This window comes from Chiloscyllium plagiosum, unplaced genomic scaffold (assembly GCF_037043375.1).
Source record: "Chiloscyllium plagiosum isolate Xiang-an unplaced genomic scaffold, Cpla_swu_hap1 HiC_scaffold_2, whole genome shotgun sequence".
NCBI classification, from domain to species: Eukaryota; Metazoa; Chordata; class Chondrichthyes; order Orectolobiformes; family Hemiscylliidae; genus Chiloscyllium; species Chiloscyllium plagiosum.
In genome coordinates this window covers 31406558-31428646 of record NW_028270140.1, presented here as the reverse complement: position 1 = coordinate 31428646, position 22089 = coordinate 31406558, and the positions used below count along the sequence as shown (strand labels likewise).

Here is a 22089-nt window from a genome sequence, read left to right as displayed (position 1 = left end):
AGGGATCAAAGAAAATGAAAGAAACATTGTTTTTCATCATCCTATAATATTTTTCATGGTCCCTTCTCACAGGAATGAATAGAGATGAATGTTCAAATCTGAGGCACTGCATGTGTCAAACTTACATATATTAAAATAAGCAGAACTAATCCTCAGTTTGCTTTAAACTCCTCTATCTCGATGTGATATCAAATTTGTATTATAATGGCCACTTACTAAACTGTGTTTTCATCCTAATTAGATGACGATTGCAGTTTTGCATCATAGCCAAGAAAAATTTTTTTTTAAAAACATGACTCTCCATGGAAACTAATACCAGGTTTCCTGGGTAACAGGAAGCTCCCATTTTTCATAAACAAGTCTGTTTGGTGTAATTTTTTTAAAAAATGCAAAAAATATTTTTGAAAATTAAACTGCAATCAACATTTTTGAGGCCATTTAACTAATATCTATTAATGGAGCAGCATTTGATAGCTTTCGCAGAATTTGTAATGTAAATGCTTGGTGCAATTTGATCTACATAAACCTCAATTTCACATTCAGCACTGCTTATCTATTACCACTACCAACATGAACTAATTTCAAACAATGGGCAAAAGAGAGTTTAATGTTGAGTATGTGTTGCTGGAAAAGCACAGCAGGTTAGGCAGCATCCGAGAAGCAGGAAAATTGACGTTTCAGGCCAGAGCCCTTCATCAGGAATTCATCAAGATTCCTGATGAAGGGGTCCGGCCCGAAATGTCGATTTTTCTGCTCCTCGGATGCTGCCTGACCTGCTTTGCTTTTCCAGCAACACACACTCAACTCTGATCTCCAGCATCTGCAGACCTCACTGTCTCCTAATTAAAAAAAAAAGTTTAGTCCAGCACTGTTTCTGTGAAACGAACAGAGGAAGAGAAATAAAGATCAACTAAGCACTTGGACTTGATATTGTAATTATAATATTTTGAAGTTGGATTTTTCTGCACTCCTTATGGATCTGAGAGACCTGCACTGCGCCAGCGCCTTCAACAAACTATGAAAATACTGCAAAGATTTTCTGCCAGTGAAGTATATGTAGCCACTGTTGTAATGGAGGAAATATAATACTTAACTTGCAAACAGCAAGCTCCCACAAATAGCAGTATGATAACGACTAAATGTGGTTGTTTCTGTGATGTTGGTGGAGGGATAAATATCAGGAGTTCCCAAATGTTCTTCAGACTAGAGTCAGAGTTCTCTTACATGCACATGAGGAGGTTTATTACATCGTGTTAAAAATGGTGATCGGAACAGAAAACTAAAGCTTCCACTACATACCTGACTTGCTAAAATAATTGGTCGGGAGAAGGAATAATGACACAAGAAATAGACACCAGCCACTGGAGCATTAGTAAGGCTTTTTGGACTGGTGAACTTTCATTAAAATGTTTGTGCGATGAACAATTATCCCACAGAATTTTTCTTTCTAATTTTTGAAGAACTTACAGTACAGTCAACTTATCTCAGGCACAGGAAAGAAAACAGAAGTAGATACTTCAGCTGAAGAAGATGAAACTCTTGCACAGTAGTTAGCATCGCTGCCTCGTAGTGAGAGGGACCTCTGTGTAGGCTTTGCACGTTCTCCCCATGTCTGTGTGGGTTTCCACCAGGTGCTCTGGTTTCCTCCCACAGTCCAAAGATGTGCAGATAAGGTGGATTGACCATGCTAAATTATTCCATAGTGCCCAGGTACATGTAGACGAGGTGGCCTAGCAATGGTAAATGTGGTGTTACAGGAATAGGGCGAGGGCAGGTGAGATATTCCTTGGGGGATCAGTTCAGACTCAATGGGCCAAATGGCCTCTCTGCGCTATAACATTGTGCTCTGAAAGTTCTATGATACTGAAAAGGGGCAATTACTGGAATTGGAGGGAATTAGAACTGACTAACTTTAAAGAGAAAGAATGTAATCAAAAATTTCCACCTTACAACTAAAGTTGTGTCCCCAATTCTGGACATTGTACATTAGAAAGGATATGGAGGTTTTAGGGAGAGAGCAGAAAGAAATTATAATAATAGTTACAGGAATGAGGGAGTTCTGATATGTGGATGGACCCAAGCTTGAAAGAAGATTTGATAAAGGTGTCTGAAATTAGTCACATTCTGAACAGAGTAGAAAAGGAGAAATTGTTCCCATTTTGCAGAAGGGTTAAGTCACAGAGTCATACAGCATGGAAGCAGACCCTTCAGTCCAACCAGTCCATGCCAAACACAAAGCCAAACTAAACTAGTCCCACTGCCTGTTCCTGGCCCATATCCCTCCAAACCTTTCCTATTCATGTACTTATCCAAATGTCTTTTAAACATTGCAATTGTGCCCACATGCACCAGTTCCTTAAGTTCATTCCACACATGAACCACTCTCTGTGAAAAAGCTTTTGCCTCTTGTGTCTTTAAGTCTCTCTCCTCTTGGTTTAAGAACTGGAGGATGTCACTTGAAGGTAAAACAACAAACAAATGAATGATGACATGAGGAAAAAACTATTAAACATAGCCAATGGTTCTGGTCTGGAATGCTCTGCCTAAAAAAAAAACAGCAGGGGCTAATTCAATCTTGGCATTCAGAAAGAAACACTTGAAGAGAAAACGTTTGCATTGTAACTGGAAGGGAAAGGGGAGTGGGACTAGTGAGTTGCTCTTACAGAGAGACGATGGGTTCAAATGGTGACCTTTGACGTTGGAACCATTCTGTGATTCATTTAATGATTTTACCAAAACATTAGGTTCAGCAGAACAAGAAAAAAATTCAAGAACTCAGTCCACATCTATTAAACCTGGTGAGATTTAAATGACAAATTTGTTATTGCATTTTGAAATGTTGTGAAAACACAACAGCTCACAGTGAAGGGAAAATTATAGCAGTCAGTTGCAAACGAACAAAAATTGAGAAATTGAGAAATAATCCTCACTAAACATAACCCTAAAACAAACCATAAAGGGATGCATTATTTAATAAAAGTTGATTTAACCATTTTCCCCAGCAAAAATAAAGTTCTCCATTTGCAAATGAGAAAGGACTTCATTTTTTAAAGAAGGTTATTTTTGCCTTATCTAGGGCATGACTGACTTTTCAAGATGGGTAAAATGCACAGTGATGCATATCATAAGACTCTGAGGGTCACCAGAGTCTTACCACACCATAGGGCTGCTCCCTCATCACAGAGTGTTGATTAACCAGGCGGCCACCATACCTCAGACGTGGGGAGAGGTTGAGAAGGACAGTCCTTCATGGTAGCCTCAGCTGGTGTTGGGAATTAAACCCATGCTGTTGGCATCACACTGCTTCGCAAACCAAGTGTCCACCAAACTGAGCTAAACCAACCAAGTTTGGATGGGCCAGAGACTTGGCTGTCCGTGTGTACAAGCCGAACAGCCACTTGTAACAAATTTCAATGACAGATGAAAACATTTCGCACAATCTAACTTCCCTCACCACCTGAGCTACTTGAAACAATGCAAATTTTCCCTGTAGTGAAGCCAAGATTCATAAGGTTGAGTGTTCAAGTCCCAGAGGAATCTAAGATCAATGTCTGCAGTGAGACAGAGTACTGAAGGAGAGCTGTACAGTCAGAAGTGTCATTTTCTGATGAGAATTAAACCAAAGTTGTCTGGCCTTTTGGAGATTGAAAATCCCATGAGAAAGGGAATTCTCTCCAGCATCCTGTCCAATATTTATCATTCAAAACACAAGCTGATTACATTGTTTGCGTGAGCTTGCTTTGCACAAGTTAGCAGCCACATTTTCTCCATTTCAATAATGACTACTCTTACAAAAAGCTCCAGTAGCTGTCCAGCAACATAGAATGCCCCAAGGTTGTTAAAAAAAGATTTACATGCAAGTCTTTTCTTCAAGAAATCTCTTTTTTTCCTCCCTTCACAAAATTCTGAAAGCTGTGAACACTCATCTGTAATTTCTTTTCCTCTCTCTTACCGACCTGCTCAGGAATGTTATTGAGCATTTCTGGAACAGGTGGGATTTCAACCCCGGTCTCCTGGTTTAGTGATAGGGATACTACCACTGCACCACAGAATCCTCTTGCCATTTGCAAACTATACTAGGTTGAAGGAATTTCAGGTATCTAGTTGAAACTAAATGGTATCATGTGACAATATGACAAACAATGCAATTCCCAATTATGACCCTTAATTATACAGCCAAATAAGCTCTTTTAACATTCAATCCAAAGTACAGTTGGAGGAGGAAGGAGGTTTAATTTTAAGACAGCAACGCTATGTGCTGTACTGTGGAAATACTTGGATGGGTACATTTTTGTCTTTCATTATGTCTCATTTCCCTAATTTATCCATGCACAAAAAATGGTTTGGTTCTCAAATTAATTTACGTGCAGAATCAAATTATGTCCTTCTTCGTTGCAGATAAATTGAGCAAATTAAATGCCAATAAAAGGGTGTGCTGCTGTTACGTAAATGGTCACATGCAAACTTCAACATAATTTGAATTTTTGCAAATCACATGAGCAAAGTCTATCTCCATCATATCAGCTGTTTGTATGGCACATCATCTGTCTGCATGCACCTATGATGTAAGGCTTTTTAAAGTAGCAACTGATACTCTCAACTAGGTATATTCATGTTCTTAGGAATACTTCATTAGTACACGAAGAGAATGACTCATTTTACCACTAACTCGCAAGTAGTTAACAATTTAAATCAAATTTAACAATTTTACAATTCACATAATCCAGATGTTATTTGCTCCAGCAAGTGACAGACTGGGTGGATTCTACCTTACTCAGACACTGGAACTCTGCAGTAGAAATGCAACAACCTCGCATATTTAATAACATCCCAATGCATACCATAAGACTGCCATCAAGCACCAGGCAGCATCTCAGTGTTCATGATGCCTCTGAGCACAGCAGAGCTTCCTTTCAGAAGAAACGTTAAGCTAAGACCCTCTCAGATTGATATAAAAAGCATGTCATGGCACTAGGGGCTGTTTCCTGGCCAGTATGTAATCCCCAACCAGATTATCTGGTCATTACATAGTTGCTGTACATGTGAATTTGCAGCACATTCACACTTTTCAACAGAGACAACACTTCGGACTTGGGTGCAAAGTGCTTTGGGACATCCTGAGGTCATGAAATATACTATTGTATAATAATCATGTTCTACATGTCAAATCTGTGTGTTCTGTTTTGGACTTTCAAGCACTATAAGTCATTTTGAATAGTGGTGCCCTTGCTAATGACTTTGCCGTTTATTTCTTGCAGAAAGCAAGAAGATACATACACCTTGCAAGATATCCTGTGTGTGTTTGGAATCCCACAGTTAACCTGCATGACGGTGAGGGACCCCACACTCCTCACCCCAACCGATTAGAGTCAGCTGATATCCCCACTGAGAGTGAAACAAAACATTGCACACATACTGTTGCCTGGCAACTTGAGTGTGCTGAGACCCAACACTTCAAATATTCTACAGCAATGGCACAGAATAAAATATACACACTTGGTACTGTACAATACGAAACAAATGGTCAGCTAGAACATTCAGGGTTTCTCCACACCCCGTTCCACTCACCTATTTATCTAAATAAAAGGTCACCAGAGCTTTCATAACCTTAAAAGATGCTATATAAATGCAAGCTGTTGTTCTCAAAACCATCACTTACTTTCATGATTAATTTATTTTAACACTTCTAAAATCCCCTTTTCAGGGGAAACATGCAAAATCCCACAGGCAGAACACACAAATAAATGTTCCTGTGAATTTTTAGCAACTTGATAAACCAATTCTAAAATACTAAAAAAAACAGAATGCAAAACCTCAACAAGGAGTGTGCATTATTAATGTTGGTTTATAAAGTAACCTGAAATGTCAGGTGCTGATGATTCCCCATATTAAAGGAAACCTTTGTGCTAGAATGGGGGGAGGCAAGGGGAGAAAACATTAATCTTACTTTTGCTTTCAAGTCATGAAAGACATGATCCAGTCATATTCCACAGAGAGGGTTCTGAAAGGCCAGAGACTCTAATCTGTTTTCATTAGCTGTCAAACAATTTGAAGTAAACGGTTGGCCAATATCTTAGTTTTAACTTTCCACTACACTTTCACAGCAGCTAACTCTTTATACTTAGTCCAAGAACTTCCATGGGAGGTAATTTAAGCAACAGGCAACCACTTATGTTTCTATTAACTCAATTTAAAAGTAATTCAGTATATTAAATTGGAACTAAAGCAAAATATAGATCCAACTATGTTAGCCTTTAATGGCACAACTGGGACTATTAGTTTGCAAGTTAGTTTATTCCATGTAGGAGACGTAATGCTCATGTGAATGTCATCCAGTAATAAAATTAAACACGGGAAATGTCAGTTTGAGCAATCCATATATTTCTTCCTAACCATTGATCTGAATCCAGAAGAAAAACAGATACCAGCACAATTTAAAACACAAATCAGGGTGCACATCCAATATAGGCCTGAATAAAATGCTAACCTTCAGAAACATTCACAACTGACATCAGAAACTGGACTCCCCAACCCCCTGCACTTTCCATTGTAATGTCTCCAGTCTCCTCCACTTCTCATAAGAATTTAGCTACATCCATGATGTTACATAATTGCACAGTACTACAAATTTATTTACTTTTAGAACGTAAACCAAATTGACAAAAGAGGTTCAAATAATCAAAGTGCAATTCCTCTCCAGCACCGAAGGAGTTAAAAGACCATGTGATTTTCCCTGAACTATTAAAAGTGTTATTTAAATATATAGTCAAATCTGATTATTACATACACATAACCTTGTGGTTATTTGTTTAAATTTGTTGTTCAGCCGGATCTATGCAGGTATCAGGTACCAGATGATGTATGTTAGGTTATAAGTTCAGTTGATAAACAAATTGTAATAAACAGCTTACAATTCAAGTATAAGTATCAAATATATATATATATTAGAAATCTGTAAATTATTCAGCTGCTGTATCATATTCAGGGAAAGATGCTTAAACCAATGTAAGCAATTTTACAATTTGCCTATAGGCTACCTCTGACTTCAACTTGCTACAAGTCTCCCTCAAGGTGACAGGGTGAGAAGACAAAACAACAGGCTTAGCACGTGAACATTAACCTATATTTACCACCAGCCCAAATTATGTACTTTGTTAGATAATATCTATTCCATATCTGTGAAGATGACCTTCAATAACTTCCCTGCCCTCACTATCACCTGCTTGTTTCACAGTACTACTACACAAACTACCTGTTAATGGATCACTTCAGGGCAACATTCTGAAGTATCTGGTTTTGTTTTTCCAATCAATTACCCAGCCAACTGTTAGCAAAAATTCACCTCTAACTTGCACTGGCCTATTTTCAAATTTCTCTACCTTCATCTATCCCTATAGGTGCAACCTCTTTCAGCCCTACAAAATCTGATATCTCTGCACTCTTCCAATTCTAGCCTCTTGGCCATCCTTGATTTTAAGTCAACCACCATTTCTGTGCTCTCACTCACCTAGATGACATTCACATGAGCATTATGTATCCTACATGGAATAAACTAACTTGCCTCTCCCATTCTCTATCCCCCTCTTTTTCTGCAAAGAGGCTCCTTAAAAATTAGTTATTTGGTTTTTGCCACTTTTCCTAATATTTCATACTGTATCTCAATACTAAATTTTGCCTGATAACATTTCTGTAAAGCATCATAGGATTTTTAACCATATTAAAATCCAAGTGATTGTTTTGTTGAGGGAGCAATGACGTTGCTACCTTTGGAGAACAGTTCCCTACATTTCATAAACCATCTGATGACTTTTCAATGGCAAAAGATAACTGAAATTATTATTGTTGTGCAATACTTTAAAAAAATGAATTATGAAACAGAATTTATTAATATAAACTAAGTTAGCCACAGCACACAGCTCCTTTTATCGTGGCCAAGTAATTCTGTATGTCAACAGAAGCCGACGACATTCAACTATGTGGGGCTTGAACTTTTAAAAAAAAAAGCAGCACTATTGACAGACTTGGCTATTTTATAAACAGCTATGGATTTCCACATCCATTCCTGCCTGAAATGCAACAGTGGGATTATCGGTACAATTTGCAAAACAGAAGCTGTCTTGCTGGACAGGAGAGGATGATGATGTATCTTTACTAACTTGGCAAACTCTGCAAGGAGTAGGGAATGAGAATTTGGAAGTCACCTCCAGGATTGTTTCATAACATTTACACACCTCTATTGATAAGATTAGTAGGCCTGCCTTGTCAAAGTACAGAAAAAGAAAATTGCTTTAAAAAACACTCAATTATGCAGTAACAATTCATTTTAAAGTGACATTTAAAGGAAAATTAAAAGCTCAATTTTAGATTACACATGCTTCCAAGGATTGCTTTACAAATACATAGTTAAGAACTGTTTAAGTTAAGTCTAACTTCATTGAAGGAAATTGATTAATTGTTGCCTTTAAAGATTGAATCACTTAATCTATTCTTTAACCATAGCTAACACAAAGGCTCCTGTGGTGCACTGGTAGTATCCCTACCTTTGAGACAAGAAGCCAAGGTTCAAATCCCACCTGCTCCAGAGGGGTGTAATAACAACTCTGACCAGGGTGATTAGAAAGTAGTCATATAGAAAATAAAAGCTAATTTCACCAGAATAAGGGATGAAATCACCACCCATAAACCTTCTGGCCAATTAGAAAGAACTATGGAAGCTTCAGAAGTTGGAAAGGAGTGTTTAAAAACAAAACTACACTGATACAGATTTTAAAAATATTTTCCTTGATTAGACATTAATTTTCAGTTACACTTTAACAGCAACAGTTTTGAGCAAAATTGACACAATTTACACAAACATTTTATCAAAATGTACACACATATGACCAAAACAAATTCAGACAGGGTCCTTTTCAACCGTGGCCTGAACAGTAAAACTCGGCAAGGCAGGTCTATTTTGTAATGAAACAAAGTTTGTAATGCCAGAAAGAAACATTTGGCTAATACTACTGAGAATTAAAAATAATGCTAGCATTATTTCTCTGCTCTAAAAAGAGGCACATTACTCACTAGCAACATTGGATGGCTAGGTCCCTACCACTCCTTCAACGTTCGTGTAAATCGATTATAAGACTTCCACTAACTAATTCATTCCAAAAACAATTTCACCTTTAAAAACCTGACGCATCTGGCATTGCCTCTTAATCAGATATCAGTATTCACAAGAGTCCATGTCCAGCTGTGGTCACAAGAACTGGACCTTTCCTAACATAAGTTTTTAAGAAAAAGAAAGCACATCTTTGCTCAATGCACCTGCCAGAAGAATTCGAACCTTAGCCTTGGACCAACAAGGCATTCAAACAGCATAACACATCTCCACTGACGTGACAAAAAAGACACAAATACACTCAGCATCTTTCTTCTTTTTACGTACATTTTTTTCTCGCCTTGTTTCTCTACCGCTCGCCTGTAGTTCATTGTCCCCTTCCTCTCTCCATTCCCCCCCCCCTTCGCTGCAGTTTATTTACCTGCAGTGCTGCCTCTCTGTGTTACAGGTGTGAATGTGTTTGGCTTCTCCCAGGGTCCGGGGCTGCTGCAGCAGAAGCAGCTCCACTCTCTCTTTCTCTCTCCCCCGATCTGCCCGTTTGGCGGAGCGCGGGGACGCGCCTTGCAGCCTCTGCGCGCCCCCGCTCCCTCCCCCTGCACAGCTATTGTTTGGTCCAATGTCCCCACGCCGGTGCACAGAAAGAGCCCAGAAATCCCGCAGTGCTATAATGCGTGAACAGCAACAAAAATATGCCTGAGCAAGGTTGTTGTTGTTAGGCATCTTCACCAGGACGGGAGTTGGTTTTGTTAGTTTATTTATTTATTTTGCAGCTCCTCATTCGGTTCCCCCAGGGAATGTAAGACCATTGAGATGGTGGTGGAGGTTTCTGTCTCTCCCTCGCTCCCCTAAAAGAATTGTAGCAATAGCCCTTCATTACCCGTCAGCATCGTTCCAGTTTCAGCAATGTAATACAATTTACATCTTTCTCACCTCTTCCCGCAAGCGATAAATCCTGATTTGTAACAAGTTACATTCCTGTTTGTATTTAACCAGCAAGATCCACCCCTCCCACAGTCCCTTGTCCAGATGTAGACCCGGGAAAGAGAGGATGCCGAGATTTATAATCAGTGAGTACAACACAAATTTTGCAATGTCATTTGAGCTGTACCTATTTATTTTTAAAATACCTTTGCCTTTAAAATAGGTCACATTTTGAAACCTGGGGGAGTTTCAGCACGCTCCTTGCTGAGAGTCCTGTTTCACAGCTCCAGAATGCTTTCTCCTTTCCAGGTCGAAAACTCACTTTGCAATGATTCCCCCTCACAACTAAGTTCCCGGTTTTCATTCAGTTGCCACAGAATGCTTAAGGAAGAGAATCCTCGCCACCAACACAGGAGTGAAAAGTACACCCTCTACTGGCTGGTTCCAGAGTGCCAAAGCCCCAGCTGCAGTTTCGCCTCTGTCGGCGAATCACAGAACCAAACAGCACTGAAGATTATCGTTCAACCCATCCTTGAAAGAGCCATCCAATTATTTCCATTCCTCTTTCTCCACAGCACTACAGTTTATTCCTTCTCCAGGATATCCTCCACATTACAACCGTGTCTGCACTTCTAAAGGGTCTGGACAAAATTCTGGAGATCTGAAGTAAAAGGCAGAAAATGCTGGAAATACTCAGCGGTTTAGCGTTTCAGTTCACCAGAATGGAGTTCTGAGCATTTAAGGCGATTTCTCTCTTTTACTTCGAAACGTACTTTACTGGCTGTATAGCACTTTGGGATGCCCTTGAGATTTTGAAAGACACTATATAAATGTCTGTTTGTCCTTCCTTACATATATGATATCGTTTGGAATCTTCTTCCACTGGCGTTTCAAATCAATACAACTCACTGGGTAAAAATACCACCTCATCTCTGCTTCTGGTTCTTTTGCCAATTATTGTAAATTATGTCCTTTGGTGACTGAACCTCCTGCAACTAGGAAAAATTCCTCCCTTTTCCTGTATCAAAACTGATCAAAAACAAAAGAGGGACTAAAGTTAGGAGCAATACACTTTTTCTATAAATTGGCTTTTCACAACTCCTGAACACTACCAATGTGTGATGCATTTTGCCTCTGGCTCAGCCACCAATTTTCTTCCTCATTGGTTCGACCTTAATATTGAACCCCTTTCTAATTTTCTTTTGTTGCAAAAAAGTTGTTCTTAATCCAATCAAACTGTGGAAGAAAACCATACCTTGGAGCGACAGCCGGCATGACAATCTCAAACCCTAGATTAATGTTGTAAAACCTTTTAGATATCAATACTGTTGAAACAGTGTGAATGCTAATGTGATTCTATGAATCAGGCAGAAAACTTGATTGCCAAAACCAACAATTGTACTTATAGCCTTGCTGTAGAGATTGTGGAGTCTTTGCAAAACTTTCAATTTAAGTTTGTACCTCACTTGCTCTCTCTGCTGCATTTGAATACCAATTCCCTTGTATCATTGTTTTTCTGCTGTCATGCTCCCACACTCCTATGACTCCTCCACTTTCTAATATGCCTTCTCTAAGCAGACTCTGTTCTCTCCTTCAGGTCATGTTGATTTCTTGTACTCCTTTATCAAGTTCCAATGTTCCTCGCAGTGTAATTGACATTTTTTTTAAAAAAGATGACCTTGCAAGACACAAAGTTACCTATTTCTTCAACACATTGATCTCACAGTGAGAGGTTTACTATTAATGAAAAATCAGGGATGTGTTTTAATGTCGATTCTCTTTTTTTAAAACGAAATGCTCACAGCATCAGAAAGATTTAAAAAGGAGAACGGCACAGAAAGAGATCTTTCAGCTCATTATGCTGACAAAAAATGTCATTCCAATCCACTTCTATGTTCAAACTCTTGGTCTGTAGCCTTGTCAGTGCATATCAAGATTACTTACACTGTGGAAACAGGATCTTCGGCTCAACAAGTCCACACCGACCCTCTGAAGAGCAACCCACCCAGACCCATTGCCCTACATTTACCCCTGCACCTAACACTACAGGCAATTTAGCATGGCCAATTCACCTAATCTGCACATCTTTGGACTGTGGGAGGAAACCGGAGCACCCAGAGGAAACCCACGCAGACGCGGGAAGAATGTACAAACTCCACACAGACAGTTGCCCAAGGCAGGAATTGAACCCGGGTCTCTGGTGCTATGAGGCAGCAGTGCTCACCACTGTGCCACCGTGTATTTCAAAAACGCAATGAGAATTTCTGCACCTAACAACCTTTCAGGTAATGATTTCCAGTCTCCCATCATTCTCTAGGGGTTCCAGTCTCCCATCATTCAAAGGAGTGATCAATATTTATCCCTTCAACAACATTGGTTGCTTAAACAGATTAATAGTTGGTTAATAAATAGATTTTATCGCCATTATTCTATTAGGGTAGCGAGTTTTTAAATATGTAAGATATTCTACATTGCTTATTAGTTGCTGGAGTCAAAGGTCTTCTTAAGATTACTCTTTCGTCACTATTCTATGAACGTTTTACACCTTTCAACTTAATATCAGGTCGGCACTGTGGCAATTTCTCTTCAGAGTCTTGCCATCATGTCAGCTCTTACATCACTATTGGCATAGCTTACTATTTACACATTTAAGTATCTGCCCTTTACACTATATCTACCTCCATTTTGCTGTCTTTATACAATATTTACATTCTCCAACAATTGTTACATTGCTGACTGCAGAGGGCTTACTGTGCACACATTGGCTGCTAACCTTCATATATTACCACAGTGACGACACTTCGCTGCAAAGCCTTTTGGAATAGTCTGAGGTTATGAAAAGCCTACTCAAAATGCAACTCCTTCTTTAATACTAGGTTGTGTCGCTGAGCCTATTTAGGAGGGGGTATGATCAATACAGACGTTTCATCCTATTGTATAAATGTCTGGTTTACTGGTACAGGCAGGTTTAAGTAATTGACCAAATGCTTTAAGCATTACATTTGTAATTATTCTTTTATTACAGTCTTAAGAAAGAATAGCCATCGCATTGTTGATTAAAACAGCAGTACATTGGTCATTTTTCTATTATTATGTCTATAAAAAAGAACAACCATTGTATTGCTGATTAAAATGGTGAACTAGCAGCCACCAATAATATGTAAAAACCTTGCTGAATCTGAAGAACTGTCAACTATTTGTATGAGTGATGACTGCAGTAATTTAAGATTGATGGGACTATAAAAGGAAATAGTCTTAGTTTCTGCAGTTGAACAGATTATGTAAATATGACCAATGAACCATAGAAAAAAATTACACTACTGCTGTACAAAGTAGGAGATATTCCAACTCAATGTAAGCCATCATTTGTTCAGAAGCGACTACAGTATAACGTATTCAATTATGGAAACTCAAGCTCACATTTCTATTGCACTATTGAGTTTGTATATCCCAGGCTGATAATGGGGATCAGATGTGAGGTTGGATTGTATCTCACCAGTTCCCCTGGACAAACTTTCAACTCGCACGTAGAGGCTGCAAATATGAAAATTAGGTAGATAGACGGATAAACTTGCAGTAATGGAAAACTTTTGACAGGTCACTTCATAGCCAAATCACTTCATAGCCAATGAAGTACTTCTGAAATGTAGTCATTGTTGTTATGTGGAAAATGCTGCAGCATATTTTCAAGACGTAAGCTTCCACAAACAGCATTATATTAATGTTCAGATAACTTGATGCAGTGATGTTGGCCAGGGCACCATGGAGAATTCCCTTTTCGATTAACCAAATAGGGCTGTGAACTCACTTATATCCACCTGAAGGAAAAGTCAGCACTTAGGTTTAATGCCTTCTCTGAAAGATCATTCCTCAGACAGTGCAGCACACCCTCAGTACTGCATTACAGATGTGTCTGATCTTCTGTGGATAGATGCATAGATAGACTTTGACATTGAATTCCAGGAATCAGGTAGTAGTTTCACTCACAATAATTTTATGTATCAGATGAGCATTGCTATTGCTGTAGTACGTTGGGACATTTTATTGGAAAAATATAAGTTACTATAATGTATTTGTTAGATATCTGGCTGTGTTAATAAATAAAGTCAATAATACATGAAGGAGAATTATTCAAAATGACTTTGATTGATGAGACAGTGTGGTCCAGATGTACTGAGTTCAATGAAGTTCTGTCAGAAAGAAAGGTTCCTTAACTATTAAAGCTCATTTAACAGAAAATTATTGAAATTATGTGCAAAGTGCATCAATGCAACAAGTCAACTTTCAATAAAGCTTGTAGACAGAAAGGGAAAGAAAATAAGTTCCTTACCAGAAATGAGCTCTTAGTTAATAAGGGTGTACAGCTTTCCAGCTGTAAATGACTTGAAATCACTGAAGTGATTTAACAGACGATACAGAACTATTCAGTAGTTTAATGAGTATATTACTAGGAACACAGGGATGGGAATAGGCCATTCGGCCCATTGAGCTAGTTCCACCATTCATTTTAGATCATGGCTGATCTGTGGCCTAATTCCATATATCCCTTATTACCATTGCTTTAAAAAAACTATCTATTTCAGATATAAAATTAACAACTGATCCAGTATCCGCTAGAATCATAGAGATGTACAGCATGGAAACAGACCCTTCGGTCCAACCCGTCCATGCCAACCAGATATCCCAACCCAATCTAGTCCCACCTGCCTGCACCCGGCCCATATCCCTCCAAACCCTTCCTATTCATATACCCATCCAAATGCCTCTTAAATGTTGCAATTGTACCAGCCTTCACCACTTCCTCTGGCAGCTCATTCCACACACATACCACTCTGTGTGAAAAGGTTGTCCCATAGGTCTCTTTTATATCTTTCCCCTCTCACCCTAAACCTATGTCCTCTAGTTCTGGACTCCCCCACCCCAGGAAAAAGACTTTGTCTATTTATCCTATCCATGCCCCTCATAATTTTGTAAACCTCTATAAGGTCACCCCTCAGCCTCCGACGCTCCAAGGAAAACAGCCCCAGCCTGTTCAGCCTCTCCCTATAGCTCAAATCCTCCAACCCTGGCAACATCCTTGTAAATCTTTTCTGAACTCTTTCAAGTTTCACAACATCTTTCCAATAGGAAGGAGACCAGAATTGCACACAGTATTCCAACAGTGGCCTAACCAATGTCCTGTACAGCCCCAACATGACCTCCCAACTCCTGTACTAGTCAGGTTTATAGTAAATTGACTATTTCTTTTAATCCAAATAGACATTTGAAACCTGGCGTCGGATCTTAAGCACAATTTAAAGATCTTCTTTGAACAAATGCAATGGGCACATTCTTGCGATGTAAATTGACTGGAGAATGTAGGTCACAAACTGGGAATAAAGGGTCAAACATTTAGGACTGAAATGAGGGAAATTGTCTTCACTCAGTAGATTGTGAATTTGTGAAATTCTCTTCTGTGGAGTTCAGAACATTAAGAGAATTATAGTGCAAGAAAGTAGAAATTTAGGTAGAAGATCAACCCTGATCTTACTGAGTGGCAAAATAGAGCCAAATGACCTAGTATGTTCCTTGTTCTTATGTCTTTCAGGGTAGTGTGCAAAGTGGTTTTGGATCTCACTTGCATTTTAAAATTTCTGGGTCTTATTTGTTCCTGTTCACTCAAGTATGACTAGATTGTGGTGATATTATAATGAACAAGCAAAAATTTAGTCCCCTGAGTGTTTTCACAACCCCCTCCCCCATACACTTAGCAGACAACTATGTGGGAAAACAATTTAAAAATTCAAACATTTTTGAACGACTTTCTCAGTTCCAGACTACAGATTATTATAGCCCAGATTTAGAGATGAGAGATGGCCTCGGGCTGCATAGCATTGGCATACTAACCTGATAATGATATGAACAAAGTGTGAAGGCTGCTTTTCACAAACCCAGCTGCAGGAAGTGTTATTAGATGTTGCCATGGCGACTTCTTGGCTTCCTACTCACGCCAGGATAGAAAAAGAAAAACACTAACTGGCCTGGTCCATCATAAGTTATCATCACTGGGACTGTAACATCTTTTTGGATGTGTTGCTGTGAAAGTAGTAAGGTCTGCAATCTGCATCAATACTGAGATTAAATACAGAAACACTCCATGCAGAAAAAGATTGGTGTTAAAACTGTAATTTTTAATTAGTCCAAATTTTCCAAAATAGCTAGGACATTCCCAAAACTAAGGCTAGCTGTTTACACATCTAATTATTCTAAAAAAAAATTGGAGCTCTGGAGAATGTACAGGATGATGCCAGAACTGAGTAATTATAACAAACGGGCTGACCTGATAGGGTTTTCAGTAAGATAGATGTAGGGGAGCTGTTACCTGTTGTTAGAGAGACAGGAAGTATGAGCCATAAATATATGACAGTGATTACTAAATCCAATGAAGAATTCAGGAGAAATCTCCTTATCCTGAGAGTGATGACAGTGTGCAACTCACTACCATGGACAGTGATCGAGACAAATAGCATAGATGCATTTAAGGAAATCTTGGAAAACTATACTAAGGAGAACAGAATAGAAGACACTATTGGTTGAGTTAGATGAAGTATTATGAGAGGAGGCTTATGCAAAACATTAACATCGTGGGCGGCACGGTGGCACAGTGGTTAGCACTGCTGCCTCACAGCGCCAGAGACCCGGGTTCAATTCCTGACTCAGGCGACTGACTGTGTGGAGTTTGCACACTCTCCCCGTGTCTGCGTGGGTTTCCTCCGGGTGCTCCGGTTTCCTCCCACAGTCCAAAAGATGTGCGGGTCAGGTGAATTGGCCATGCTAAATTGCCCATAGTGTTAGGTTAAAGGGGTAAATGTAGGGGTATGGGTGGGTTGCGCTTCGGCGGGTCGGTGTGGACTTGTTGGGCCGAAGGGCCTGTTTCCACACTGTAAGTAATCTAATCAGCATAGATCAATTTTCATGCTGCATATGTATGTGATACTATGGTGATTCCCTGATAAAATAGATGCATGAAGTAAAAATATGCTGTGTTTAGTATACATTAAAATCAATCTTTGTGTTGCTTTCCTCTTCTCAAGATGCTGGAAGTGGTTTTGGAAAAGCAGTGTATTCAGAATAATGTTTCATGATAATGTTTCTGCTGTTGAAAAGCTGTTTTAACTGTAATGACATTATACTGTGAATGACGCAAAATGATAAATATCTTTACTACTGCTTTAGGCATTAAATATTAAAGTCAAGGAACATGAAAAAAAAACCAAGCCAAGCCCTATTCACAAACATATATTATGTTTGTTTGCATTTTTTGACAAATTCCCAAGATACCACAATGAGCCATGATTTTAATCAAATGGATCTGACTAGTAAAGTGATTTTCCAATTAAAGCAACAAACTCAATAGTATTGTAATCTGGTGATCAACAATCGTGAGATGAAACTTTTTGTGAGTAGTATCACATTTCACATAAGATAATAATTAAAAGATTATGTTGAAGCAGCCATTATGAATTATTGCCCTATAATAAGGAATACTTTTTATAAATTATACAGATTTATAAAATAATTTAAAGAAACGTTGGTTCATGCTGATGCTAACACTCCCCACAAGCCTTAATTCTCTCACTCATGCTCTTCTATTCCTTTCTCCTTCATGTGTTTATCTAGCTTCCCCTGAACTGCAACAGTATTGTTTACCTTAACAAATTCCCAAATTAGCAATTTCCACATCCTTACTGCTCTCTTACTGACGTAGTTGTTCTGAATTTCCTTATTGGATTCATTATTGATTAGTTTATATTTATGACCCACAAGTTCCGGTCTCCCCAATAAGTGGAATTATCTGTTCTACATTAACTCTATTGAGCCTTTTTTAAAAATAATGTTTAATACTTCTATCGTTTCTCCATCTCAGCCTTCTCTTCTAATAGAAGAGCACCAGCCCATTCAGTCTTTCCCAATTGTTATAAATTCACAGTTCTTGGTATGGTAACAGAGGAACAAGAGCAAACTAGTTAGCTTATCAAAGCTGTGTCACCATACAATCAGATCATGGCTGAGCTGTGAGCTAACATCAGATATCTCTCTTTGGCCCATAACCCTTAATACTTTTGATAGTACTACAAGCTGGTCATGTCACCTTTTCCATTGCACTTGCATGTCATGATTGTTTTTAATTACAGATGAGGATAAGAGTAATACCACATCAACCTAATAAAGCTACCAAACAGGACTACTTGTGAACGAAGCAGCATAAGCAACAAATGATAAACAGAGTTAAGTGATCCCACAACCAACAGATTAGATCTAGGTTCAACAATCCTGCCGCATATAATAATGAATGGTGGATAATTATACAACTCACTGGAGGAGGAGACTCCACGAATATGCCCATCCTCAATGCTAGAAGAGCACAGTACATCAGTGCACAAGGTAAGACTGAAGCATTCGCAGCAATCCTTAGCTAGAAGTGCGGAGTGGATGATCCATCCCGGCCTGGTTCAGTGGTCCCCAGCATCACAGAAAGCAGTCTTCCGTCAATTCGATTCATTCCACCATGATTTCAAGAAATGTTTGACGGCACTGGATACTTCAAATGGACCCTGACAACATTCTGGCAATAGTTTTGAAGATTTAGAGTCCAGAATTTGCCATTCCCCTAGCTAAGCTATTCCAGTATAGTTACAATACTGGCATCTACTCAACAATGTGGAAAATTGCCTGGATATATCCTGTGCACAAAAAAGCAGGAGAAATCCAACCCAGCCAATTACTGCCCCATCAGTCTACTCTCAATCATGAATAAAGTGATGGAAGGTGTCATCCAACAATACTATCAATCTATCATGCTGTCACTAGGCTTAATGATGCCCAGTTTGGGTTCTTCCAGGGCCACTCATCTCTTACCTCATTACAGTCTTGGTTCAAACCTGGACAAACATGTGGAATTCCAAAAGTAAGGTGAGAGTAACAGTCCTTGACATCAAGGCCACATTTGACTGAGTGTGGCATCAAGGAGTTCTAACAAAACTAGAATCAATTGATGACTTCTTAGATACTGATGCAGTCCATGTTTAAATGCAACAAGTTCTGGACCCTATCCAGGCTTGGGCTGACAAGGGGCAAGTAACATTTGCACCACATAAATAGTAGGCATCGATGATCATCATTAAGAGACAATATAACCACTGCTCCTTCACATTCAATGGTATTATCACTGCTGAATTCCCCATTGTCAACATCCTTGGGGTTACCATAAACCAGAAACTCAACTGGATTCACCACAGAAATACATTGGCTCCAACAGCAGATCCGAGGTAGGAATACTGCAGCGAGTAACTCATCCCCTGACTCCCCAAAGCTTGTCCACCATGTACAAAGCACAAGTCAGGAGTGTGTTGGAATACTTCCCACTTGCCTGGATGGGTGCAGCTCTGACAGCACTCAAGGAGCTTGACACCCATCCAAGACAAAGCAGTCTGCTTGATTAGCACCACATCCACAAACATCCACTCCCCCCTACAACTGACACCCAGCAGCAGCAGTGCGTTCTATCTACAAGATGCACTGTAGAAATTCACCAAAGGTCCTTATACAGCAACTTCCAAGCCCACAATCATCTCCACCTAGAAGGACAAGGGCAGCAGATACACGGGAACACCATAACATGGAAATTCCCTCCAAGTCACTCACTATCCTGACTTGAAAATATGTTACTGTTCTTTCGCTGTCACTGGGATAAGATCCTGGAATTCTCTCCCTAAGGGCACTGTGGGTCTACCTACAGCACATGGATTGTGGTAGTTCAAGAGGCAGCTCCCCACCAGCTTCTTAAGGACAACTAGTGACAGACAACAATGCCCACACCCTCTGAGTAATTATTTTTAAAAATCTATTTCAGATGCTTACAGTAATATGCTGACTCCCCACACCACCAATAACTAAACATTAACTAAATGCCATTACTTGTTTATGTGGCTCTCAGCCAGAGGCCAGGAGGATGCCAGATTCAAACCCTTAGTTAATGCAGTTGATCACCAGATCTCATTGCCAGGTGTTTTAGGACCACTTATGACTACTCTCTTCATTGTGACTTATTAGTTTGGGTGTTATTGCATGCATTGCTGCTTCTGTTTGTTCTGATAGACAGTCTTTCTTCATAGTTGTCATTTTCTGTTGTTTCAGCTCACTGAGCTGTTGATCCTGGTTGGATTTTGTTTTCCTACTGCTTTGCCATGGACATTGTCTGAAGCTGAACCAGATTATTCTCAAGCTCAGTGTCCTGTTTGCCCCTGACATTTGCTGTCACCATCCTGGCAGGGATCTATAGAGCCTGGTTGTCTAGAGGAAAGTCTCTTGGCAACTAGAGGGCATAAGTTAAGGGTAATAGGGGAAAGATTTAAAAGGGATCTAAGGGGCAACATTTTCATGCAAAACGGAATGTATGGAATGAGCTGCCAGAGGAAGTGATGGAACATGGAATAATTACAACATTTAAAAAGCATCTGGATGGGTATATGAATAGGAAGGGTTTAGAAGGATGTGGGTCAAGTGCTGGCAACTGGGACTAGATTAGATTAGGATATCTTGGCAGCATGGACAAGTTGACTGAAGGGTTTGTTTCCGTGCTCTACATCTCTTTGACTCTATGACTCTAAGTTGGGTGGGGCCTTTCTTGATGTCAGGAACAACTAGTTGCATTTACAAATAGGGTTCCAGTATCGAGACAAGCTTCTTTTTAGGGAGGGGTGAGATATCTCTTCAATGGGATTATTTTTTATTGTCGGTCACCTTAATTGAAAAATCTCACCTCATGAATATGTCACTTTCTGTCCTACCACCCGCAATGAGGAAACTAGATGTCAACAATTCCCAATATGAAAGTTGGAGTGGGTACCTGGTGACTTGGTACTTCCTCCTTCAGACCATCATGTTAGACCATTAGTCACACTTCTACTTGTGCCTTGTAGATAGTGAACAGATTTTGGGGAGTCAGGAGGTGAGTTACTTGCCACAGTATTCCTAGCCTTTGACCTGTTATTGTAGGCATTGTATTTTTACGAATAGTCCAGTTAAGTTTCTGGTCAATGATAACTCCAAGAATGTTGATAGTGGGGGATTCAGTGAGATTTAAGCTGTTGGATGTCAAAGAGTTGGAGTTAGATTCTCTTCCGTTGGAGATAGTCATTGCCTGGCATTTGTGTTGTGTGAATGTTACTTGTAAAGTTTCAGCACAAGCCTGGATATGGTTCAGTTCTTGTTGCATTTGGACATGAACTGCTACAGTATCTGAGGAGTTGTGAATAGCGATGAGCGTTGTGCAGTCATCAGCGAGTATCCCTGCATTCAACCTTATGATGGAGGGAAAGTCATTGATGAAGCAGTTGAAGATGATTGGGCCTGGGACATGACCCTGAGGAACTCCTACAGAGTTGTTCTGGAACTGAAGTGACTGACCTCCAACAACCACAACCATTTTCCTTTGTGCAAGGTTTGACCTCAACTAATGGAGAGTTTGCCCTTGATTCCCATTGACTCCAATTTTGTCTGGACTTCTTGATGTCAGACTCAGTCAAATGTGGCCTTGATATCAAGGACTATCGCTGTCACCTCACCTCTGGAATTGAGAACTTTTGTCTATTGTTTGAACCAAGGCTGTAATGAGGTCAAGAGCTGAGTGGTCCTAACAGAACTAAAATTCGGCATCACTGAGCAGGTGCGACTTGATAGCACTGTTGACGACACCTTCCATCACTTTACTGATGATCAAGGGTAGGTAGTTGGAGTATTAATTGGCTGGGTTGGATTTGTCCTGCTTTATCGTGTATAGGAAATACCTGAGTAATTTTCTGCATTATTGGGTAGGTGCCAGTGTTGTAACTGTACTGGAACGGTTTGGCTAGGTTTTCATGGAAATATTCACAATTCCTTTACTTAAAGTTTCTTTTCCCTCTCTCCTGAACCTAGTATTCCCCTTCCTCCCTCATCTTGTAACCATGTGAACTTTATGAGCAATTTATAGTAAACTGGTTTTAACTTTTTGCAGATGGGTGAATTTTGACAGGGTTAAAATC

At 39.5% G+C, this 22089-nt stretch overlaps 1 protein-coding gene across 5 annotated transcripts in view; it reads right to left on the bottom strand.

The window, feature by feature from the left end:
• pip5k1ba (phosphatidylinositol-4-phosphate 5-kinase, type I, beta a) overlaps nt 1–10374 on the bottom strand; it is a 160477-nt gene extending 150103 nt beyond the window's left edge. For 2 of the 5 annotated variants that reach the window (XM_043716969.2, XM_043716910.2), the window contains exon 1: nt 9525–9650. The gene's annotated coding sequence lies outside the window, so the exon portion shown is untranslated. Of the gene's footprint in view, nt 1–9430; nt 9454–9524; nt 9651–10230 lie in introns of those variants that run through there. The other 3 variants (XM_087995742.1, XM_087995729.1, XM_087995735.1) reach the window with 3 other exon arrangements.
• Nucleotides 10375–22089: the final 11715 nt, after the last annotated feature.